We start from the raw sequence: 9,911 nt of genomic DNA, 5'->3' as shown, positions 1-9,911 counted from the left end.
AGCAATCAGATTCAACCTTCCAAGCATCGTTGCACATAGCCACTAACTTTTGTTGTTTTTTGAAACAATTTTTTGGACCTATCTTTTATATACACAAACTTACAAAGATGATTACGAGGATACGTTCATCCCATAGCAGTTAAGATGGCCACCATTTATGTGATTATTGCAATGCCTATGTCAAAAGGTTGGATATTGCGAGCAAAGAATGATTCTTGCATGGTGATTTGCAATACGAAGTGTATATGATGGGGCACACATATGGATATAAGGATGTGTTAAGACATACAAAGTATGTATGTAAGCTAAGTAAATATGGCCTGAATTGAGTACATCGAGCTTGGCTTGCAAGGAAAGAATGTAATCTTTGTGTGGTGACTCTCGATAAGAAGTGTATATGGAGCATGCATATGGATATAATGATGTTAAAAATCCCAAGCATATTTGTAAACTAAAGAAAGTACTTTACGGGTTGAATCTAGTACAAAGATCTTGGCATTGAAAGAATATGGAATTTGATAGGAAACATTTCGGAAAGCTACCATATTGTTTCACCATTGTATGATATGGCTACTAAAGTATGTTATGACTGATTGTAAATTGATTTTTATGCCCTTAGATGAGACTTTAAAGATGAGAGCTATTGTGGATGTAGCGCTTGCGAATGCTCCCATGTATAGGAAGATCGTGGGTGGGTTGATTAAATTGACAATCTTGTAACAGATTCAAGTTATCTAATTGGACTGGAAAGTCACTTTGTGTAGCATCCCGAGAAGCCACACTTAGATGCAACAAAATGTGCATTGTGCTATATGAATGCTACCTTGGATTATGCACACTTTTATAAGGATGATAGAGAGTTATAGCTCTATGTGGTCGCTCACATGTAGATTGGGTTGATAGTGTATCTCATCAAAAATCTACTACTAGTTGTTGATATTATAAGGAGTAGCAAGAAGCAGATGCATCAAGTGCACATAGGCTAAGTATAATGGTGCTACAATGGGTTCATGTGAGTTATCATGGATTGCAAATGCCAATGGACAGTTGGGGATACAAGTTCAAATGCCAAATATTTTTGTGTGAAAACATTAGGAGCATACAGTTGCATGAAACCTAGTGTTCAATGCTAGAAAAAATCATAGTGAGGTGTATTACCACTTTAGACACCATCTTGGTGGTGGGCATTGTTGATCTAGGTACATGAGGAAAAATGTGCAGATTGTTGATATCTTTAGAAGGCCCTAGCTTAGAGAAGATAGACTAACTTTCAACACAATGCCTGGGAACACGAGATGGCATTGATCTTGAGTGGAAAGGTAAAGATATTAAGCTCAAAACATTGTTTCTGTGTATGAATTCTCACTTTTGGTTAACACTTGCAAGGGATAGAAGATAGAAGAATCATCACCATACTTCATAGACATGACCAAGAGTGATGACCCCTTATCTTGCTGGTTCACTCACTAGCAATTTACAATGATTATTGTATAGAGCTAGTGGCCACTATTGTAAGTTGCATTTTTAATGTGATTTTGATACACCTATACTATCAACTTTTGTAAAGAAGTAGCAATAACTTTCCGCATCACCTTCGTTTGATGCTCTCTTGGATGTGTGTGTGTGTGTGTGTGCCCGTGCACACACATACATGTGGCACGTGTGCGTGCTTGTGCGCACAGGCCATAACAACGCTTCTCCATATGCTGATCCAAAGTGACCAATCAAAAGAATGACATTGGTAAGTATATATTCCAAAACGTTTTACTACAAGTCGTGCAAAGTGTCATCCTCCTCAATCCACAAATGATTCCTCGTGTCAACTATAAAAAAGAAATCAATTGTTTGAATTCCCACCAATTTGGAGTTTGTACGTAAATTAAAAGAGTGGGCATGTAGATTGTTTGCTTTCCAAAGAAAAGGGGCACTTCTCACCTTGGAGGGTTTTATTTGGAAATTTAAGAGAGTGAGCATCAAGAAACAAGTCAAAGAAACACTCTTGAAATCAAAGTTTCCCCCAAATGCAAATTAAAACCTAGCAAGAAAAACCTTATAATGTAACATATCTACGTAAGATCTTGGTGTGCCACATATCTATAATCTCCACTCAAATTGGAGATTTTGTGTAGGATTTGTGGAAGGTTGAAGATCATAAATTTACCTTTCTTTTTGGGGGGAAAGTGCATCCTTTGACCAATTTTACACCTCTCTTACACTCCACCATTCCTTCACACATTATGTGCACCTATTTGTCAAAATCTAAATCACTCCCTAATCTCATGGCAAATTAAGAGGCCCTCCTAGACACCATCCTCCTTCCAATGTGGATTTTTTACCAAAAGAATTTCATCAAATTGCAATATAGGGTAGATCCATCCCTATTTCATGCATTCCTCCAAATTGTGTCCCAAAAGGGTAACACTTCATATCAAGCATATTATGCCTTGCATACCATACATGCCTACCATAATTTCCAACAAAAGGCTCTAATATTCTCCTATCCTCTTTGTTGCATTCATGGATGCCTACCTATCATCTCAATATGTCCAGGTAGGCCCTAGCCATGTACTATTGTAAAAGCTAATTTTGTTGTATTTTCTTAGGGTGGTCACTTTTCTAAATGCATAACATATCATGTGGGTTAATCGGAAAGGATTATTGATAGTCCAAAATGCATATTTTTTGTATACGTTAAGAGGGGGGTGGATGTTTTAAAAATAGACCCACAATGTAAATGTAGCATGTATATTGGTCTATTACTAATAATCTCTTGACTTCACGTGATATAGGGATCTTTTGATGAGTGATGACCCCGGGTGCATTTGTTATTGTTGTTGCTACAAATGTTGATATTGCATTTTTTATTTTGTTGTTACCAAAAAGGATGGTAGCCTTGGTATTGGTGGATTTGTGTCCTTGACACCTTGACTTGAGGGTTGTTAGTTACTCTCTACTCATTCCACTACCTAACCACTATCTACACGGCTTGCTCTTCCATGTTCTTTACATATGTGAAGATCCTTGGAGTAATTTTGAAAAGTGATTCATGAGGTTTTTAACCTTAGCTTTTGTTTTTGAAGAATGTCTAGATCTATATTAGCATGTTCCTCCTATTTGTCGATCACTTTTGATTTTTTCCTCACATGCTTTTTGATCTATGTCTTCTTCCATAATGACCTGAATCTCCTCATACTCTTCTTGTTGTTGATTGGTGGGAGGAATAGAAAACATGATGCAGGTTTGCTACTAGCTAGATTATATTGCCCCACAAAAGAGAAATTAGCTGAGCTTGAATACAACTAAAACTAATCAATCCTAGAAAATGCCAATAATGATGAATATAACCAACTTGAATCCAAGTCTTCATCTAAGTCCAATGGACATAGCTTGTCTGGTACTTATAGCTGCTAGCTACTAAAATGCAACAAGAAACATTGCTTCATTCTCCTACATTAAAGATGTTAGTCTCAAGAGTCTTGTTTCTTTTATTTGTTTGACTTAAAGGAGATACCTATAGAATTTTATTGGCATATTCTACAAGGTTGGACATATACAGGCTCTCTGGCATCTAAGGGCTAAAATAAAATATTCATTTAACGTTTTCTTATGGTGAAAAATTGTGTGACTCCCATAAGAGAAATCATAGGCATCATTGAGGCAAGGATAGTGTTGGGATAAAGGGCCATGTGCCCATCTGCACCCTTATTGGGCGGTTGTACATTTACACCCTTATCAGGTGGTTGTATAATCCTACACTATATCTTAAAAACATAAATCTAAAGAGGTACAACTCTTTTGTACCCAAAAATGCTGTGTCAAAGCTATCCTCTCCATCTCTAACTTCTACTCATCTGCTATGCATTCATCTACATCACTTTATTATTGTGTCTGATTTTGCAATTCAATCAGACCACGGTGCCTGATTCAGTAGTTCAATCAGACTAATTTTAATTTTGCAATTGGAGCAGACTATTGAATCTGAATGTACAGATTGAACAGACTGCTAAGTCTGAATCTGCAGTTTGAGTTTCACTCGATCCTCACAAACTGGTATCACAACATTGGTTTCACAAGCTGGTGCGCCGAGCGTGGATCAATATCAGAGCTATGTTTCATCATTAGAGTTATGGCTCAACATCATAACTCTAGTTCAACATCAAAGTGTGTAGGTAGTTTTTGTCACTGCAGCAGTGTGCGAGATTCAGAGCAAGGTCATCTTGGTGTTGCAGATGGAGCAGTAGACCTACGGAGAGTGTACACAATCCTAAGGTGCATATGAGCTTTGAGTTCTCACATCTATAAGCTTGGTAACTCAGTTTCAATTTAGGCAAGTAACAAGGGTTTCCATCGATTTCCTAGAGTGTGCTAGAACCTTTTTTTTTGGGTGCTAGCTAGACTCGATTTCGAAAATATTTGGAATTTCACCAAAGTTTTGATTCCAGAATAAATTCCAAATTGCTAAAGTTGAATTCAAATTGTTGAAGTTGAATCGGATTGCTCTAGGTGAATCGGATTATTGGAAAATATGAATTCTGTGGATTTTTTGAGACTAGCTCAAAATAGTCTGTGCAGTTGATCTTGTGCTTCTTTGTCAATGGCTATCAATGTTGTAGATTGTATCTGATATTTCGATGTATAGAGGCTTCAATTTCCTTTTTTGGGCTGAAGTCATGGCAAGCAACATTGACGGCATCAATCTTTTGCACATCAAGAAGCTTGAGGGTGCACACAATTTGTCCATATGGCAAAAACAATGCTACAATGTCTTGTTGCAGAAGAACAAGTGAAGCCTATCAAGAAAAAGGGTGTATGACCAGAAGACATAGAGCAATTGATTCGGAAGATGTGGATGAGCTTGCACGATCTATGATAGAGCTTTCAATTTTTGACTCCTTGCTATTCAACATAGAGAAGTTGAATTCTACCTATGCTATGTGGACTAGCCTTGAGGAGTTGTATGCTTAGAAAAATGCGGCTAGCAAGGTGTACTGGTTGAAGAAGTTGATGGACCCTCGGATGAAGGAAGGTACAACCATGAATGTACATCTTAATGAGTTCAACTCAATTTTCAGCCAATTGGTTGCTGCGAAATTCAACATTGATGATGAATTCAAAGCTACTAACCTACAATGTACTTTTCCTGAAAGTTGGATACATTAAGGGCATCCATGAGTAACTAAAATTCTATGTTGATGTATTCTGATGTGGAGAGATATTTTCTAATGGAAGAGATGAATAGAGAGAATATTGCTGCTAATAAGTCTTCCAGTGCATTGCATACCAAAGGTAGATCTCAACAAAAGGGGAAATAAAAAAACATAGGAATCAACAAATCTCGTGGGAAAGATGTTGAGAGATATCATTGTGGCAAGAAAGGACACTTTAAGTGTGATTTCTTTAAGTGGAAGAAAGAGAAAGGCAAGGCTAAAAAGGTTGATGAAAGCAAGGATGACAAAAAGGATGGTCAACCTGAAAAGAAGATCACAATTAAGATAGAGAAAATTAATGCATTCTGTCATGTGGATAGTGGCAATGAGATTCTCTATGCTTCTTCTTTTAATGCACAACTTTAGGTTGCTAGTTTTGATGATGACATGAGCGCTATCCCCAAAGGTAGTGTGAAGAGCGGGTGAATTAGACTATTCAAGAAAATTTCTAATATATGCTGTCTCATGCTGCATTACCCCATGGTTTTTTGTGCAGAGGATGTTATGACAACCGTACATTTGATTAATTGGTCACCACATAGGTCCTTGGGTGGGGGAGTTACCTAGGAAGCGTGGTTTCACAAGCCACCTTTGTATGCTCATTTGAGAGTGTTTGGTTGTGAAGATTTTGTGCACATCCGCAAGGAAGACCACAACAAGTTGGAGCCAAAGTCCTGTAAGTGTGTATTCTAGGATATGGTGGTGATGGTGAAATGGGTATAGATTATAGGATTTTGAAAAGAGGAGAATTGTTCGCAACCATGATGTAATCTTCCAAGAGGATCGCATGCACAAACAATCTCAAAGGACTGAAGAAGTTAGAAGAGTTGTTTTTTGGAAAGATGTACCTTTTGGGTAGTAGTGTATGCCCAATGGTCAGCAACAAATTGCTGATGATGTTCCTAAAAGTACAAGGAATGGTGCTAAAAATGCTCAGCTGGAAATTGCCCATCATAGTCTACAGTCGGAGTAGCACAAATCAAGACAGTCTGAATTGGCATGACAGTTAGCTGCTGGTAAGTCAAAATTTGGTCAATCTGAATTGACAAGAAAACAAGCTACAAATTTCTAGCCTGATAGCAAGCTGGAAATATGGTGCCTTTGGTTCGAAGGTCAACTCGACCATCAAGGGAACCAAATAGATTTGTTCTTGGTGCTGATTATGTCATGTTGAGAGATTGTGGTGAAGTGTCTTTCTTCAAGGAAGCATTGGATAGTCTGAACAGTGAGAAATGGTATAGGTCCATGCTATCAAAAATGGAATCTCTGGAGAAGAATGATACTTGGGATTTGGTGCATTTTACAAAAGCGCAAAAAGTTTTTCCATGCAAATGGGTTTACGAAAAGAAAGTCACTTATGTTTTCTCACTAAAGTACAAGGCATGGTTGGTTGTCAAAGGGTACAAGCAGGAACAAGGAATTGATTTTGATGAGATCTTTTCTCCCATACTCAAGATGATTACTTTGAGGATTTTTTTGGGCTTGGTTGCATCAGAGGATTGGGAACTCATACAAATGGATGTACAAACTACATTTTTACATGGTGATTTGTATGAGGAAATCTATATGCAATAGCCTAAAGGTTTTGTCACAAAAGGGAAGGAAAAGATGGTATGTAGACCCAAAAGGAGATTGTATGGGCTGACATAGGTACCTCGAGAATGGTATCAAAATTTTGATACATTCATGCAATCTCAAGGTTTTTGTTTGGAGCCAGATCCATCAAAAAACATGGCCAAAAACATTGTTTTTTTTAGCATTGCTAGGAAGCGATGTCTCTTCTTAGGTTCCAAGCTCCATGTTGCTTTTCAGTAAAGTGGCCAAAGCATCCGATGTTATGGTGGGAACGTATTCCCAAGGTGATGCAAACAAGAATATGCCAGCCTCTCTTGTAAAGACCAATAGAACCACCTATTTATACCCCCCCAGGAATTTGTTAGCATACAATGCACATGCTCTCTAATAGGCATGCTACGATCTTGGCTAGACATTTTCAAGAAGTGGATCAAAACCCAATGGAATAATAGAGATTGAAACCATTCCATCTTTGCCTAAGAACCACTACCTACTTGTGTTTAAGAAAGCCAAGATGGTAGTTAGCATATTAAGAACGGGCAATGGATGATCCCAAATTATGCTCTCACTCTTTTTCGCAAAACACAAGCTGTTGCAAAAGTTCATGATTGTAGTAGCAGCAAAAACAACAATCGTCAGAGCATGCAATCAATGCGTGAGACTTCAAAAATTATCTTAGATTGACGTCAACTTGCGACAAAAACAATTGCATGCAAGGAATAAAATTCTTTCATTTTGAGCTCCAATTTGAGGATTGTTGATGCATCCTCCACTATCAAGGTTAAGGGTCGTAGGCAGTGGGCCACAAAATATGGCCTAAAGAGAACACCCCAAGCAGAGTTGCTATTTAGATTTCCACAAAAAACATCCTCCAAGTCAAGGCATTTAGCATGCTCTCTTAACATCTCACAACCACCATTTGAACGAGGCATCATGCCTTTTGGTATCCATGCAGCCTTGATTTCAGCCCAACATTTTGACATGAAGCAAATGGTTGTTTTAATTCTATATTTCTCTACTCCAAACAATTCACCCAAGCCACCTAGTGAAATTGAGTCTTTTTGACGGCTCTATAAAAATGTAATATCAACTACACTATGCAAATCTTGTAAGAGACAACTTGATACTCCACAAAGATTTACTCATTGTGCTTCAAATTGCAAACACGAGAAATCATCTTGGGGACTACTTCCATGACATGTGTTCAATCTAGATACCAAAAATGTGCATCATGGTTGATTGAAAATTCAAAAATTCACCATCAATTTTGCATTAGCTCTAATGACCTTAATACTTCAATACGTGCACCAGAGCATGTCATAGTTTCCCATTGGTCATCTCCCACTTTTGATGATGATGGTATACTGCCCTTTCAAAAAAATACAAACCAAAGACACTCATGAAGAGATGCGTGTGGGTTGAGGTTCTTACACTGCATCCACCGTTAAAAGATGCTAGGGTGGCACACTGTGACAAAGGCCCAATTTACAATGTAGTATGATAAAAACTTTCACAATTCGCTTTGGCATAGGAATATGGTGCAAGGATTAGCAAAGATGCTAATTTTGCTGGTCAATTAAGGTTGTCAGAGAACAAAAGTTGGGTCCATTTAGTATTCTATAGTATTCTGGGGGAGAAGAAATGTCCAGACTAGCAAAAAACGAAAGCAATGTAGATGATTGCAATGCTTACCACTAGGTTGGTACTAAGACATTTTTTTGTCTTGAGACACTTTTATGTCCTATTAAGTGACCAATTTACTTGAATCATTTGAGGAGATCCATAATGAAGTTTTTAATGTTCTATATCTCTACAATTCTCTTATGAGATTAAAAAACTTGAGGCTTTTTAAGTTACTAAATTTCACCTATAACCTTAATCTTGACAAACATATCTTAACCTAAATGGGGCAAAAACACATGCGTTTTCATTGGTCAAATAGAAACCCGCTCTCAAGAAGTGGATGGACCCAGAGTGACCTTGCTCAAGAGTCGTCTTGAGATGGCCTTTTCTGAAGATGAATGTTCGCTTGCATTGCAAGCTGTTGGCAAGGAGAAATCCCGTGGTTGGGATGGTCTGATGATTGAATTCTTTAGGGAATTATGGGAGGACCTTAAGTTCCTAGTAATGTGTATGGCTAACCAAGATTTGTTCAAGGGGTCCTTGGACTCCAATGTGAAAAGAGGGCTTATCAAGCCTATCCCAAAATAGGTCTGCTGCTCACAGCTTGAGCACTAGCTTCCCATAACTATGATATTTATGGCATACAAAATCATTGCCAAGGCAGTTGCTCTTAGAATGGCCCTCCTCCTTGGCAGAGTCATCTCCCCTTCATTAGCATGGGTTTATCAAAGGAAGGTCAATATATGACAACATCTTGACAACAATGGTTGGCATTGAGTACGCATCCTTCAGAAAGCAAGAGTGCATTCTGCTTCTGGTAGATTTGGACAAGGCTTATGATAGAATTTTGTTGTCCTTCATTGAAGATGTCATGAAATCATCGGGCTTTTGACCGTGCCTCTATCAACTTATACACACTTTGGATGCGGGTAGCCAATCTTAGCTCTTATTCAATGATAGAATTGTGGGCTCCTTTGAAGCCAAAAAATCGATCAAGCAAGGATGCCCCCGGGACCCTCTTCTCTTTGCTATTGGGATGCATCCTCTTATAACAATGTTAGAAATTATTGTTGAGTGGGGGAAATTCAAGGGTTAACTTTATCGATAATGACCAGCTCCTGGCCAAGATGTTCGCGGACGATTCCCTCCTCTTCTTGAAAGCCTACCCTCAAGTGCTCAGGAAGGCCCTTGAGATTGTGCAGACACTTGTTGTGGCTTCTGGGTTAAAGTGTAGTATTGAGAAGTCTAGACTAATATCCTTGATGAGAAACGGTCTAGTCATGGGAGATTGTGTCTAAAGGTAGGATTTTCAAGCACCTGGGGGCCCTCTTAGGGGTGGACGTTACTCACAAGCAAAGGTTCTAGTGGGTCCTTGAGAAGATTGAGAGGAAAATGAGAAGGTGGGAGTATGTTTTGCTTCCCTTTGAGAGTTGGGTAAGAGTGATCAATTCATTTATACTCCCGTACATTGCCTTTACCAGCCTGCTCCTCAAAATAGCCAAATGT

This window comes from Adiantum capillus-veneris, chromosome 22 (assembly GCF_014529385.1).
Source record: "Adiantum capillus-veneris isolate H3 chromosome 22, ASM1452938v2, whole genome shotgun sequence".
NCBI lineage: Eukaryota > Viridiplantae > Streptophyta > Polypodiopsida > Polypodiales > Pteridaceae > Adiantum > Adiantum capillus-veneris.
The sequence above is the reverse complement of the archived record's forward strand: the minus strand, read 5'-3'. Positions refer to the sequence as shown.